This window comes from Eptatretus burgeri, chromosome 9 (genome assembly GCF_056783735.1).
Source record: "Eptatretus burgeri isolate ZD-2024b chromosome 9, Ebu_testis_v1, whole genome shotgun sequence".
Lineage (NCBI taxonomy): Eukaryota > Metazoa > Chordata > Myxini > Myxiniformes > Myxinidae > Eptatretus > Eptatretus burgeri.
In genome coordinates this window covers 105,663,029-105,678,152 of record NC_140969.1, presented here as the reverse complement: position 1 = coordinate 105,678,152, position 15,124 = coordinate 105,663,029, and the positions used below count along the sequence as shown (strand labels likewise).

General features: G+C 47.8%; 1 long non-coding RNA gene and 2 pseudogenes across 2 annotated transcripts in view; 1 reads left to right on the top strand and 2 right to left on the bottom strand.

The window, feature by feature from the left end:
- Window positions 1–387: 387 nt before the first annotated feature.
- LOC147020846 (uncharacterized) lies at window positions 388–7,237 on the bottom strand. Its single transcript, XR_015061981.1, has 3 exons — window positions 6,997–7,237; window positions 6,633–6,899; window positions 388–753 (listed from the first exon to the last, which is right to left on the bottom strand). It is a non-coding gene; the product is annotated as an uncharacterized LOC147020846 (long non-coding RNA).
- Window positions 1,376–15,124, top strand: part of LOC147020844 (antiviral innate immune response effector IFIT1-like) — a 30,778-nt pseudogene continuing 17,029 nt past the window's right edge. The window contains exon 1 of the transcript XR_015061979.1: window positions 1,376–1,412. The product of XR_015061979.1 is annotated as an antiviral innate immune response effector IFIT1-like (transcript). The remainder of the gene's footprint in view (window positions 1,413–15,124) is intronic.
- On the bottom strand, window positions 2,343–2,483 carry LOC147020847 (signal recognition particle RNA; annotated as a pseudogene).

Below are 15,124 nucleotides of genomic sequence, written 5' to 3'. Positions count from 1 at the left end.
GAGCCGGAACTTTATTCCCAACGATCCGTTCTTCTAGCCAGTAAGTCCTTGGCAGTGTCGCTCGGCTGCATCCGGAAAGGTGACCTGGTTCGGACATGGCGTACCGAGGGCGTGTCCCCCAGTAATTAGATCATGTGATTAATTAGGTAACTGGTTTAGACGGAGGACCCCAGGTCAGTGGTTGAGTTATTGGCGTTCACGGTCGATTGGAAACCCGCCGCGTCATGGAGTTATCTGTGTGCAGCGGCCTGCGATTCCAGACAGTCTGGTGGGAACTCGAGATAGCTTCTGCCCCTCGTGGTCTTCTCACCCCGACCCCGAGTCCGCAACAATATTATTCAATACAATGCAATCATCATATGATGTCATGTTCAACACTTTAAGCCATTTTGAGTTTACGTAGGTATTTTAATGTCACAAAATACCATTTCACAACCTTGAGGTGACAGGTGGTTTTATGAAAACACACAAATGAAGAAATACAAGCTTTGCATTGTTAAGATGTTTCTTAAACTTTTGAGTACGATTGCGGTTTCCACCACACTTCTCAGACTTCATTTTTGAAATTCTTCACCAATGATAGTTTGAATGAATAACTTCAATAGTGAGTAACATGTTCCTCAAAGTGATGCATATCTTTTGGTAAATAGTGTGCCTGCGATTTCTTCAACTCTCACCACATGGAAAGCAAGTCAGTGCTCTCGAGAGATGGATGTGATCAGAGTTCATTCACGATATCAGTGTTCCTCTGTTCTGTGAATGAGAATACAATACCATGAACAAAATTCATTGTTGATCCGATTAATTGATAAATTCTAACTTATTTTTTAATCGGTAAACATTCAACATGGCCTCGTTTCATCATTATCATTTGAATATTCTGTACCTGTTATTTGTTGCACATTATTTATATAATGCTTACACGACTCGTAAGCGACTAAGAGTAACTTGATTGTACTGTACAGTTTGATGTTGTTTGAATAGTATCAACCATCGTCTTATTGCTGGAATTAAGTTAAACTGGAACAAATGCTGGTATGTTTGGATAATAGTTTTGCAGAGAAGACGTGTCAGTTTCGGTGACGAGTCAGTGTCGGGAAACTGAAGTATTTTGTCACATTCGTATATAAACACCATCACTCCTGCATGACAGCACAGGTTTCAGTGCTGTTCTCATCCAGGTGAGTGAGCTGCATTGTTATGTGTAATCTGTCTTTGGTAGCATGTTCAGGATGGAATAAAAAGTATATTTTGTGCCTGTAATCTATTTCCAGATAATCTGATCCCTGAGCGAAACAACTTTACTAAAATCAATGATTGCTCCTTAGGTCTGATAACAATGTCATCGAATCTCAATTGCTTTTGTTTTTTTCAGGACATTCGGTGAAAACTACCTTTTGGTGCCAACGAGGGTAGGGCTGAGTTGTGTAGCTGTTCATAAACATTAGCAAGCATCCTCAAGTACGGGCCATCTATTTACCACATACACCAGGGTTTGGGTCTGCACGGACATGGTGTGTACAATGGCAGCATGGTGGGTTAAACGATTGTCTTAGCTCTCAGGTATGAATGTTGATATAAATTGTTGGAATCCCGACTGGGTTGGAATCCCGACTCGACTATAAACTGTGAGTAGTGGCACCGCGTTGTATCACAAAGTGAAGGATCCATTGGTCATTGATAAGCTGGGTGTCCTGTATACTAGCATTAGCTCATCGCTGTTAAAGATCCCAAGCTCTGGTGACGATTCAGCGAGTTATTGCCGGCATCCTGAACAAATAACAAATTCATGCTCGTCAGAACCGCACGCCTGGCCAGTTCGTTCGTGAATGGTTTTAGTGAAAGCCCATCATGTCTGTACCTGATCCACACCATTTTGACTGAAGAGGTCAATTTACTGAGCTTACATGTAATAATCGTCTTCCTTTAATAACATTACATGACTTGGCATTATATTGTTGCGGCCACTGGTACCGAGACACCAGCTTGTCACTCAGGGGATTAATCCCCGGTTGTCCTCGGTAGAGCCGGACCTTGGGCCACCGCTCACAATTAACGTTGTGGTACGGTGGGTTGTTTTAAAACCACGAACGCCACCCAGTCAACCATGAATTCCAGTGTCCACCTTCTAATTATTCCGTTTAACTTGGTCACGTGGTTACCTGAGCGGGGAACGCGCCCTCGGCAAAGCACCAATATTATGTTGTTGTTCGTCTTTCGGCTGCTCCCGTTAGGGGTCGCCACAGCGGATCATCCGTTATGATCCGCATACTGACTTGGCACAGGTTTTACGCCGGATGCCCTTCCTGACGCAACCCTGGTCGCCTCTTACGACACAGGGATAAGGATTGGGTTTCACCATGATTCCGGGCTGCCCTACACCCTCTCATAGCGCGGCCCAGTGCAGGGCTCCCGTCCTCAAGCGATCCTCCAACCCAAGCCTCCGAGTAGCCGGATTACAGGCGCACGCCACTACGCCCGGTTAAAGCACCAATATTATCTGATTAGATATTAATTAGGACGGCCAAACGTTTTATCCGCTGGTGTGTGCCGACGATTTTTTTTGGTCAAATCTGTGGGAATTATCTCCCAGTCTATCTCGGTTCAAACAATGCTAGACCAATGGAAGGAAAGGACAAACATGGACAGGTTGGAAATCGACAAATAATTTATTAATAATAAAATAAATATATAAAAAGAACTTTTTATTTGCTGATGTAAATAAAGAATGAATTTCAAAGCAAAATCAATCAAAATGCCAGGAGACAAAGAGCAGATGCTTATCGGGGGTCGACTTACAGCTAAACACAGACAAGAGTACCCAACAGATCATCCAGGGGGAGGGGAGGGGGAGAATCGTCTCGCTCACCAGAAGGTCGTCCGTGAAGCGAAAACGTCCTGAAATGCGTGTGTGCGTGCCACGTCCGTCGCCAGCACCCAGCTTTGCCGTGCACCCTCTCGCGGAGCAGCCTTGAATGCCAGTCGAAGTCTGGTGGGCACCGAGATCATCCGTCGCGGGTTTAGACCATGGTGTTGTTGTTGACCGACCCGTGCCTCACTTGTTGGCGGCGCTGCTCACACTCACACGCGCTCCACACGCTCGCTTGCCGAAGCACTGGGAAGGACGAATCGTCTCGTCGGCGCTGGTCAGACACCCACACATGCACCACATGCTCGCTTGCCCAAGCACTTGGAAGGACGAATTGTTTCGTCAGCGCTGGTCAGACACCCGCTTCTTGCTCGCTTCTCTCCCCCTTTGCTTTTTTCCTCTCTCCTTTCGCTTTTTCTCCTCACGCTTTTCTCTTCACACTTTTTCTCTCCTCTTTTCTCCTCAGAACGTACCTCTCGCTCGTTTTTATATCTCCGGGCCGTCTCCGTGGGGTGCCGTCCGCCCCAAGCTCACCCCGCCCCACTGGCACGCGATTACCATGACGACCCGTGCGCTCCCAAAAAAGGCGGGCGTCGGAGCTCACGAAAGATTGCCGCTGAGGAAGAATGTGGATGGGCAGCAGAGCTCATGAAAGAAATGAGTGTAAACGTGTCTGTCGTAAAGAAAAAAAGCTTTCCATAAGAGAGGAGATCTATCCTTTACCCTTCTCAATGAATCACATTTAAGATCCCATTAGACATGGGGATGGGGCTAATCTGAACATGCATTTCAGGAAATAACTGTCTGAGGACCTGGATGTGTGGATGCATTCATCAGACCGGATTGTGAAATCCGTAACAATATATTCCTTACACAATTCACAGATAAGCAATGGTCATGCAACTTTCTTTTCACAAAATATAAAATTTTGTGCAGTTAAAGAAAAGTTTACCAAAAACAAAGATTTGTTTTGGTATGCAGAGTCAAAGCTCATGGAAGGGCTCGACCACTGAAACGGATCAGGATGCAACAGGACAAAGGGAACTGCACAGAGAGGGAGGAGGGGGCAGGGGGTACTAACAGCTGACTTCAAGGACAACATAGAGGGAGACTTGGACAAACATCAGGAGTGGGGAGGAAAGGAGGCAGGAAAAGATGCATGGGGTGGACAAGATGGATACAAAAGGAAATGATTGAGGAGGAAAAACTGGAAATTTGGAAGGAGCGCCTGAGGGTGGTGGTGGAGGTGGGGGGGTTAGTCACCGAGCCAGAGCCAAGCGAGCAGTCACCGAGGCATTGCTGAGGAGTTGCCAGGTCATCGCAGATAAAGTTTTTTACACCCTCGGCGTTCGGTTTGTGCTGCGTTCTGCAGCAAATCCTCATTAGCATTGATATTTACAGACTTTCTCACACGCAACGTTAAGCTATTATCTCACACATTCTGTCTCTCCCATCTCGTCTCATCTACAGAAGATGCACAAACTAAAAGAGCAACTGCAGAAACACACCTCCTTCACTCTTCCTCTTCTGCATCACACTTGCACCTCATTTACACCTTCCACTCACACACCATAGACACCCCCAGTTTTTTTTTCCTTTCTCTCCCCTCCTAAGTGACTGGGAAGCATAGGTTTGTCAGCCACGCCAGGTATTGAAAAGGATCGTGAACACCTCAACTCCCTCTCATCTTTCTTGCACTCTGATGTCCTCAGGTGTGTGTCTGATGGCACATGTATTGTTTGCATAAGTTAAGATTGTAGAAGTTTTAAATATTGGTTTAGCTCTGTCCTGTGTCTTCTCTTTGAATACAACTGCATTTCTTTTGCTGCACCCCACAAATCCTTGCTTTCTTCTGCTGAATAAACCTTTCATTATTGTTCACTTATTTTTCCTCGACCTCTCTTCATGAATAAATTGCTTATGTTATAAATGTACCCAGCTCGTTCTGTCTTTTCCTTCATTGGTCCAGTGTGGTCCACACATTAGTTTAGCTGGGAAATTCTGCCCCATTAATTTTCTTTTGTAAGCCAGCGCACACTCACTGTATCGCTCGGCATTAATCCGGTTGTGTGCTGAGGGAATGACACCCCCTTTGGTTCAGCCATCCACAGGTAAAGTATCACGCGAGGTAGTGTAACCCTGCCAGGATTGGCAGTGCCAATCGGTGTTCATGGTTGCTTAGCAACCTGCCAGTGTGCGGAGTTATCTGTGCTCGGCAGCCTCAGGACCAGGCGTTCGGGAGGGACCCAAGTGCTTCCCCTTGTGGAAAGCTTCGAACCCCGAATCCATAACAATATGTATGAGCGAGGATTCAATTCCGGAATATTGGAAGGACAGGATTACTTGTGCCGATTTGGAAGGGGAGGGGTGATGTTCAAGATCTGGGGAAGTACAGGGGGATTATGCTCTGAAGTCATGTAATGAAGGTGCTGGAGAGGATTCTGGACGAGAGGATAAGGAAGAGTGTGGAGATGGACATCAGAGAAGAGAAGCCGGGGTTTAGAAAGGGGAGGGGGACGATGGATGGGATGTTTGTGCTGAGGCAGCTGGGAGAGAAGAGGTTGGAGGTGCAAGGTGAGATGGCATTGGGATTTGTGGACCTGGAGAAGGCCTACAACACTGTCCCGAGAGAGATGATGATGGCGACACAGATGGATGGGAGTGCTGGAAGCAGAAGTCAGGTTGGTGGAAGAGATGTACAAGGGAATGAAGTAAGAGTTTGGGTTGGTCCTGGGATGTCTGAGGAGTTCAATGTGAATATTTGTTTGAAGCAGGGAAGCTCTCTCAGCCCACTCATGTTGGTGATGGAGCTGGTAAGCAGGAAGGTGAGCTCGAGGGCTAGTATGAGGAGAATGTTGTATGCAACAATTCTGGCTGTTGTGGTGAAGGGTAGGCAGAAGATGCAGGAGGAACTGTGGGAATGGAACGAGGCATTTGGGAAGCATGGGCCGAGGATGAGTTTAGAGAAGGAAAAAACTTGCCTTTTCGCAAGGAAAAACACAAAGAGAAGAGAAAAAAAACCCGTGATGGCGAACACGGCTGAGTTTCTCTTCCCCATCGACCACGCCTACGCAGCAACGGTTCCTGTCATTGGTTGGTAAAAAATGGCCACAGCAACGTGTCCTGTCATTGGTTGGTAAATAAATGGCCATAACTTGGGAAGCACTCGTCCGATTAATATCAAACCTTGAAAAGGCACATCTTCAGGTCCCCAGCAATATACCTGGCAAGTTTCAATTAGATCGGACCAGTGGTTGTCGAGAAACAGCGGTCGCAGACACGCAGACACGCAGACACGCAGACACGCAGACACACGCAGACACACGCAGACACACGCAGACACACGCAGACACACGCAGACACACACAGACACACAGAGACACACACACACACAGACACAGACACAGACACAGACACAGACACAGACACAGACAGACACACACAGACACAGACAGACACAGACACAGACAGACACACACACAGACACAGACAGACACACACACAGACACAGACAGACACACACACAGACACAGACAGACACACACACAGACACAGACAGACACACACACAGACACAGACAGACACACACACAGACACTCACAGACACACACACAGACACTCACAGACACACACACAGACACACACACATTGCTGGAATTATAGATAGATTATTGTGATAAAGGTCCGTGTAAATTAATTTGTGAATAAATCCCTGAAAACGTCACAACGGCATCGTGATATTAACAGGTTCTTCTTCACTCACAATGTGCACTCCACCTGCCACGACCTCTTCTTCCTCTACTTCTTCTTCTTCTTCTTCTTCTTCCGTGTGGTCAGATCGTCAATCATTCAAGATGTGAACCCAGATCTCAACCATTCTCAGGCCTGCTGATCAGGCTGTGCAGGAGCGTTCGAACCTCCGACCAACCGGTGGATGGAACACTCTTCCACCAGGTTGTTATGTTTGTAACTCAAAGCTCGACACAGAAGTAAACCCGAGTTCGTTTATTTCCACTCCACAGCACAGTGCCTGTGAAATAAGGGGAAAGTAAAGAATCACATATTGTCATATTACGTCACAGAGTAGCCCATGATTCTAATAACACAAGAGTTGTGTCGATCCTCACTTCCACATCACACTCATCTGATCTCATCAATATCTCCCAATCCTCAACACGGTGAGACCGGCATTGAGATGTATATAAAATCTCGGCAGGAGGTTCCTCCTTCTGACTCCCCATTTATTAATCTTTCCTTCACTCTTCCTCGTCCTCTGTCGCCTCTGCGAACACAATGAATTTGTTTGGGGAACTTGTGACGAGAGGATCGAGTAAAACTGAAAACGAAGGCCCGAGAGTATCTGCTCGAGTCCGGCACCGTGAGGGTATTGTTGTCATGGAGACCGCCATGTTGTTAAGCGGTGTCGAGCGCTCCGTTCCGTTGGAATGCGTACTTGGACTGCAGGACTGCATGGAAACCGCGAGGTCACAACCCTGGTCTGTTGTGTTTATCAATGACTCGGAATTGATGAAATCGGAGAAAAACTTTAAAACGGCTGAGAGATGAACTTTGAACTGCGTCGTCATTAAAACAACCAAACAATGTAAACACAGGTGGTTTGAATGAGAAGGATGAAAGAAAGAACCTTTCCTGAACCGTCAACTTTCCTGAACCATGATAAGACGCTTCACAGTGTTGACACCAACTTCAGCACGGCAGTTGCTATGTGGATAAACTACTGAGGAGAGTCGATGATGTACACCCCAGTCCTTGAGGAATTGATGTGTAGCGACGGTTGTGAATTCAGGACCACCATCGGAAGCTAATTCATCAGGAATACCAAATGTGACAAAGGTACGTCTTAGGCAAGCGATGAGTCCACCTGCACCATGTGAGGCTCTCTCAACTATCGGCCAGTTAGAATACCGGTCGACCACCACCAAGTAGTTGCATCCTTTGTAGTGGAAGTAGTTGGCACACATACATTGGATTGGATAATCTGTAGGTGTCGGGGGAGTGGATGGCGCACTTGGATTGGAGGGTGCAATCCGATTACAACCGTAGCACCCAGCACGAAGGGCCGCAATGACAGGGGCGATGCCAGGCCAGAAGATGGAGGACTCTGCTCTCACAGTCATAGAGATGACACCTTGATGGGCAGCGTGCAGAGCGGCTAACACCTAGTCCCTGAGAGACGGTGGTATAAGGACACGATCCTTGTAGAGTATGACACTGTCAACTGTATGTAGACTATATCGAAACTGGAAGTACGTGCGTGGGGATCCAGGGAGCTCATGATGGAATTCAGGGACACCTGACTCGATAAGGTCAACAAGGCTCTGTTATTGTCACTTATTATTGTCACGATGCATGTTATTGTCACTGGCTGTTGCGGTTCGAACCCTGTCCCATGTTAGAGATTTGAGGCGAGGGAGGACATAGCAGACGTGGGAACACACCCATTGGGGGTTTCTGGTGCTGATCTACGTAAGTCACCCAGGAGGTTTTTGGAATGCGTCAGGATGATGGGCATGGAATCAATGGCCGCCATATCATCAGTGAGGGTCAGTTTCACAGGCTCTCCAGTACGTTGGCGTGAGATGCAGTCTGTGGCGCGATGTCTAATCCCCGGCACATGGACCATCCGAAACCTGTATCGCAGGGTCTTCTCCTTTAAGTTCCTAAGGCGAGCGTTCAAGATATCCTCTAGACTTCGATCATTAAAGATTTTGAGCAGAGGTTTGTGGTCGACAGCGATTATGAGGTCTTCACATCCCAGAACAAAGTATCTGGCCTTATCTGGGGCATCAGCAACTGCAAGGGCCTCACCCTCAACTGGTGCATAACATGATTCAGCAGGGTGGGTGAATCTGCTTCCCAGGAGCATGATTTTCCATCCTGTGTGACAACAGAAGGGCTTTATGTTGGTGCAGGTACAGTGTTTCTGCAGTAGCCAGAAGCCAATGCCAGTCTTGGACCAGTCTGTAGCAAGGCATGTGGGCTTGCTGGGGTCGAATATCCAGACACCCTCCTCGATCTCACTGGCGATGACAGCTTTCGATTCTTCAAATGCATCCTGGAGGTGCTCATCCCACTTAAACGGTGTACTGGGTTTAAGTAGTTGCCGGAACGGCAATATCTTCTCAGCCATACTGAAAGCGTATGACACTTGATTGACAAGTCCAAACTCAGAGCGTACATTGTGATGTCCTTGGGTGTTGGGAAATCGAGGATTGCGCGGAGGTATTTCCTGCAAGGACGGACACTATTGGGAGTTATTTCGAACCCAGCAAATTCCACTATATCTTCACCAAACACAAACTTGTCAGGGTTCAGGGTGATTCCATTCTGTCCACAGGTGTCAAGCCACTGAACAGCCTGGAAGAAACTGTCTGCCATCGAGTCAGACCATAGCAAGATGTCATCAACACATTTGGTTTTATTGGGGATGTCAGACACGATCTCGTCATAACACCTTGTATATCCATCGCCAGATGCAATATACCCTTGAGGGGCTGTTTTGTAGCGGTATCTACCCCAGGGTGTGATGAAGGCGGTCAGGTATCGGTCTTCTCTGCAGATGGGCATGCTATGGTATCCGTTCCATGCATCAAAAACCGTCTTCTTCTTACCGTTCGGAACCGATCTAGCCTGATGAAAGGGTGATGGCGTGTGATGTGTTTCCCGTGTAGCATGGGCGTTGAGGGCCTGGAAATCAACAGTGCGGCGTGGCTGGCCATTCTTCTTTGGACAGACAACCATTCTATGGCACCAGGTGACGGGTTCACCAATGGGGACTGGCTCAAGTACACCCAACTGTACATCGTGGTCTAGCCCAGCTTTGACCGCATCCCGCCAGTGTAGTGGGACTGGTACTGGTGTGTGGTGTGCCACTGGTTCAGCATTAGGATCCACCATCAGTTTCATGGGTGGGCCATCCATTAGAGGCAATGTTTGATGCTCACAGGTGTTAAATGTGCTTGACTTGTAGTATTCAAGGAAATACTGTTGTAGATGCAGGCGATTAGCATCAGTTGCGGGGAACGGCAGCTTTGTCGGGGGTGGTGGGGGACGACGACGCTGAGGGCAATGGCATGCTATGGTGGGGTCTTCCTGTAAGACTGCTGTTGCGTCTGACTGCTGTACTGTCGGGCCTATACCAATCTTGGGGAAACTATCCAGGATGATGTCATGGGCGGCACAGGCTTCTCTGCTGAGGAAGAGCTTGTCAGAGCTATCTGTGACATCGGTCATTTGCCGAGTTTCAACGGCCTGACCCCGTTTGTCTTTGCCCGACAAGCGGAGTGCAGTGGCCCCAAGGATATTGATGCCTCCATTGTTGGCATTGTGCATTCTCATGGTTACTGGGATGAGGTCAGATTTGTGCAAGCCAAGACGGTGGATAACCTTTATACCAGCAAGGCAACTCTGGCACCCTGCGTCTGCCATCACGGGGACATGGTCAAGGGTGATGGAATGCTCACAGTGTAATCGACCTGAATTAATAATGTTATCAAACTCATTACATTCATGCCCAGATATGTTAGGAGTTTAATTCGACTATTGTGCTGATACATGAACAGTACATAAGGTATCAAAACACAGCATTTTCATTGTTATTAGAAGAGGCACTCATGCGTTTAGGTTTGTTCCTACTGCGACATACACTCTCCATGTGATTATCGCGATTGCAATGCCCACATCTGTGACCATATGCCGCACATTCTGTCTTGCGAACGTGGGCTGGGGCGCTCTTCCCGTGTCCCTTTTTGCCACAGTAGGAGCATGGGTCGTTTCTGTCCTTGATGGTTACTTGCTTGGCCTTTTGATATACGCTGCGAGCTGCTTCCACTGAGTGTGTGTGTCCAGTAGTGTAGATGCTGACCGTTTGCCAGATTATTTAGCCTCAATGAATTGGAAGATGTCCTCCAGGGTCATGTCCTGTTTCTTGTCACCAAGGAGGTCAAGCTGGATCTCAGGGTCGGCAATTCCTCGTGTAAGAACATCATGCATGATCGCTTCTGTGTAGCTAACTTCAGCGTCACAACTCGGGCATTTGATTAGGAATTTGCATATTCCCGCTTGACCACATAGGTGGGCCGCAAAGCTGTGCACTGTTTCATCACGGTCTTGACGCATATTATGTAATGTTACTCTGGCCACCATAGTGTTCTCTTCGCGAACAGCAAGTTTTTTAATGGCTGCCATTACCACCTCTATGGGTTTGTTTGAAAGGCTACCACCTGTCGATCTTGTTAGATCCTTGCGCAGGGGTTCGTCACAGCACTCTAGTAACTGCACCACTTTATCGTGGCCAGTGACTTTGGTTGCATCGACGTATTCAGACCATCGTGACTCGAAGTAAGCCCACTCTTCACTGGAGCCAGCAGCGATGATTGTGGGCCTTTTGACTTTTTCAGCCTTGGCGGCATGTCCAGGGGCGTGTATGGCACTGTGGGCAGTGATGAGTGTGGCCACGATAGCAGGATCGAGATCTTCAGTGGTGTAGTCACAACCGGCGATTGGGCATCCTACCGCAGGCATCGTGGCCTTGGTTGGGCGAGGTTGGAGACCGTGTTCATAAATAAGACTGTCGTTCTCTTTGTTAATCCAGTTGGTGATTTATTGCAACATCAACAATGAACACTGTTTGAAAGACGTAAGAATGAACATGATCATTAATAATGACTAAGAATCCTCTATAATCTCCTCCTATTATTCTGTGCAGAATCATTTTGATGAAACAGTATGAAACATAATTAACGCTCTACCGCACGTCTGCCTTCCCTTCTTCTCACCTCATCCTGTCTTCTCTTCCCCCAACCCTCCTTGCCCTCCTACCCCTCTCACCTGCTTTCTCCTCCACCCCCCCCTTTAGTATTCCGTTTGCGAAGTGACAGGTGGTATTTGCCAGTGAAGAACATAAATAGTTCTTTAAAGACTCTTTTACTCTTTTTGGTTTTTTTACTCTACAGCAGTGTTTCTCAACCTATTACAGTATACGGACCACCTTGGTGTCTCTATTTTTCTGACAAACAACTTACCCCCCTTTTTCACAATAACATTTAAAAATCATAAAATAATAAAATTACCCCCGTGTGGGGGTGACGGTCATCTCTATAATACCACAAGTTCTCAATGTTCAGTTATGACCGAAGACTACTGCGCAGCTCGGTTAAAGATGACTCGGCATTTTGGCGTGTGCGCACGAAATTATATTTTGAAAATAAATGCCGACGTTTACATTTCGGGTTTTGAAACTTTTGCCCTTCGGCGGAAAATGCATAAATATAAAAGGCTAAAAATGTGTTTCATATTGTTACGGCTGTGGAAATTCGCAAAACACCATGAAGGGCCCGAAGGTGAGATAACTCTAAGTACATGTGTAGTTAGCCCCAAACCCGTTGTTTAGAGGGAATTTATGTGATTCATTCGGGCTGCGACGCTTTGAGATAGCCGTTTTTCTGTTCTATCTTTATTTTGAACCAACCACGTCTCAACCGCCATAACCATCAAACCACCACCAATAAACCCTCCACCACCCTCACCTCTCTCCTTCTTCGGCCATTCCCGCACCTCCTGTGAACACTGAGCGTCGGGCTGTATTGGGCTCGTTCAAGATACGCACCGAGCCGCGAGTGCAAATAGCAGCCTTTCCGAGGGAGAATTCGGATCGAGAACGCTTACACGCCCACTTCTGATCCGTCCAATTAGCAAGCGCGGAGCGGCTTGGTCCCGCCTCCAGGTGCGTCCGTGTGAAATCAAAATACGCAAATTCTAGGATCAGGGGAGGTTCACGCCCACTTTTCCTCCGTCCAATTGGCGAGCGTGGCTCTGCCCCCGAGGTCGTCCTGATCCGGAAATTTACATATTGTTTTCTCTGCCGGCCTGTAAAATGGCGAGCGCAAGGCGAATCGTGGAAGAGTCCATTTTTGGGGGGAGGGCAGAGTGTGGCAGCAGCAGAGTGTGGTGGAGAGTGGAGTCGGGTGGCGAAGGCATCGAGTTGGGTTCTGCAGTCGGCTGAGGAGAGTTGTGGGAAGAGGCCAGGGAGCTCGGTTCCGAGGCGAGAAGGAAGGCGGTCGGCGACGAGGTCGCGGTGCGAGATCGCTCGCCGCGGGACCAAAGCCAGCCAGCCATTCTCCCTCCCCCAGGGCATCAACAATTCCCCCTTTTCCCCCGCGCTGAGATATTGCAACAAAGGGGGCCCCGTTCCCACCCCACTCCAAACGTCGTGCCAACGAAACCCGCCAAGGAACGCGGAGTCGGGGCACAGCCACGCGACCACATCTGCGACTCGTCCGCCAACGCGTCACGAGGACGCGGGTAGGACCCACCCGGTCTCGCGGACCTGGCCGTTAATTCAGGTCACGCGCGCATATTGGCCTACAGGCCCGTCTTCCCCCTTGTCTATGAGGGTGGCTTCTTTCCTTTGCTTTTGAGTAAATGTGTGTTGGCGCCGTCTGTAAAGTAGAACTGTATGTGTTGCCGTGTGTACGCGTATTCGGTAGTAACTCTGCGTCGTTGTTTCTTTTGTTGTAACTGCTATAGGTGCATTTTGACTGTTTGTTTGGCTGTATATGTGTGCTCTCCGTGTGTCACGTAATAAATGTGCATTGTGTGAACTGTTTTCCCGTTTCGCTTCGTCTTTTCTTTATTGACCCTCTATCCTGCTTCACGTAAAGGGTGCGTAGTGGGCTTAATACGCCCGATAATTAATCGGAACCGTCGAGGCCGACGATAACACCGTTCGGTTATCCCGATAGCACGGAACGGACCGCTAAAGCGGTTCGTGTCCGGAGTCTGCCTGCGGCGAGGTACGATCGCCCAGTCGACCATCCGCGCAGGTACTTAGGTAGATCGAATTTGGCGAGCAACCCTATCCTGCGCGGGTGGGCAATTAGCACGGTCGTGGTGGGGTTAAACCCCCACCCGTGACTAGCTCCCGGCGTCGTTCCGAGAGGGTCACGACAGAATTGTCCGTTCCGGTGGGCGAGGCGGCCGCCATTCGAGTCGAGCGGCCGATCGCATGCCGGCGGGCGCGAATTCGCAACAATATTTATATTTCATTTCTCCTTCCTTCCTTCTTTGCGAATCGCATCGGCGTTTTTGGCCATCTTCCAGATCACGTGACGATCAAACGGGAAGGAAATTCAAAAATCTGTCTCGTTAAATACAATATAATATTTTTTACTGTTATATCATAATCAATAAACAGTTGCCGAATATCTTGTAGAATGGCAGACTAGATATTTTTTGAAAATGGTGATTTTTATAACTTACGTGACCTTGTGACCTTGAACCCGGACAAAAGTTATATCGTTGTGCAACACTCATCGACCTCGACTCACATACTAAGTTTCATCAAGATCGGAAAGAAAAATTGTTGACGTACGGACGGATGGACATTTGGTCCGGCTTTATTAGCGAGATGACCTAAAAGGTAAGTAAGCTAAACCAGCAAAATCTGTGGATTCAGAGTTGAATGGCGAATCTCTTACCTTGAAGACGTTGAACATGTTGCTCTTCTATAATCGAGTGTCATGTCTTGAATGTGACGAGAAACTGTTTCATTTGAAATAATTGGAGTGGAGGCAAGCTGTTAGAGGCCTGTTCCTGTGGGTCCTATTAGAACTAATGCTATTGTTTTACTTTCTCTTTCTGGTGCATTCATAGCAAGCATGTGTTGTAGTGACCTGTGATGCCTCATGTACAATAAAGGATGATTAACCATCGTCTTTTATTGCTGTGAAGCCTTTATTTTTATTCAAATCATCAACACATTCTTCCAAAGGCGACATTACAGGTGAGCCTTTTACATAGCATTTATCGATTCGAGTTATCTGTTTCGAGCAGTACTTGCGAGAAGCCTTAACATTCTTACAATGCTCAAGATGGGCCCTATCCAACAGAGGCAAGCTCGATATAAGTTGGATGCGAGATAGCTGGTGGCAGAAGCGTACAAGTCCCTGGAAGTGAGGCGTTCCGGTCTCTCCTTGTTCCTTTTGAAAGACATATTCGGTTAATGGCGGAAATGCTTCTAATTGGGCCTTAAGTTCTGCTTCGCTGAAGGAGGGATTGTTACCTGTAAACACCCACGCCTTATAAGGGGAGTGGTTGTTAGGACCAGAGGCGGAGACGACTGGCGTCATGTTAGATCAGGAAGATTATTTGGGGGTCCAAGTGGCCTAAAGTCTATAGTACTAAGGCTCCACCTTGTGCTGGCGCAATAGACTTTGGTTGTTATCTCGCCTATGG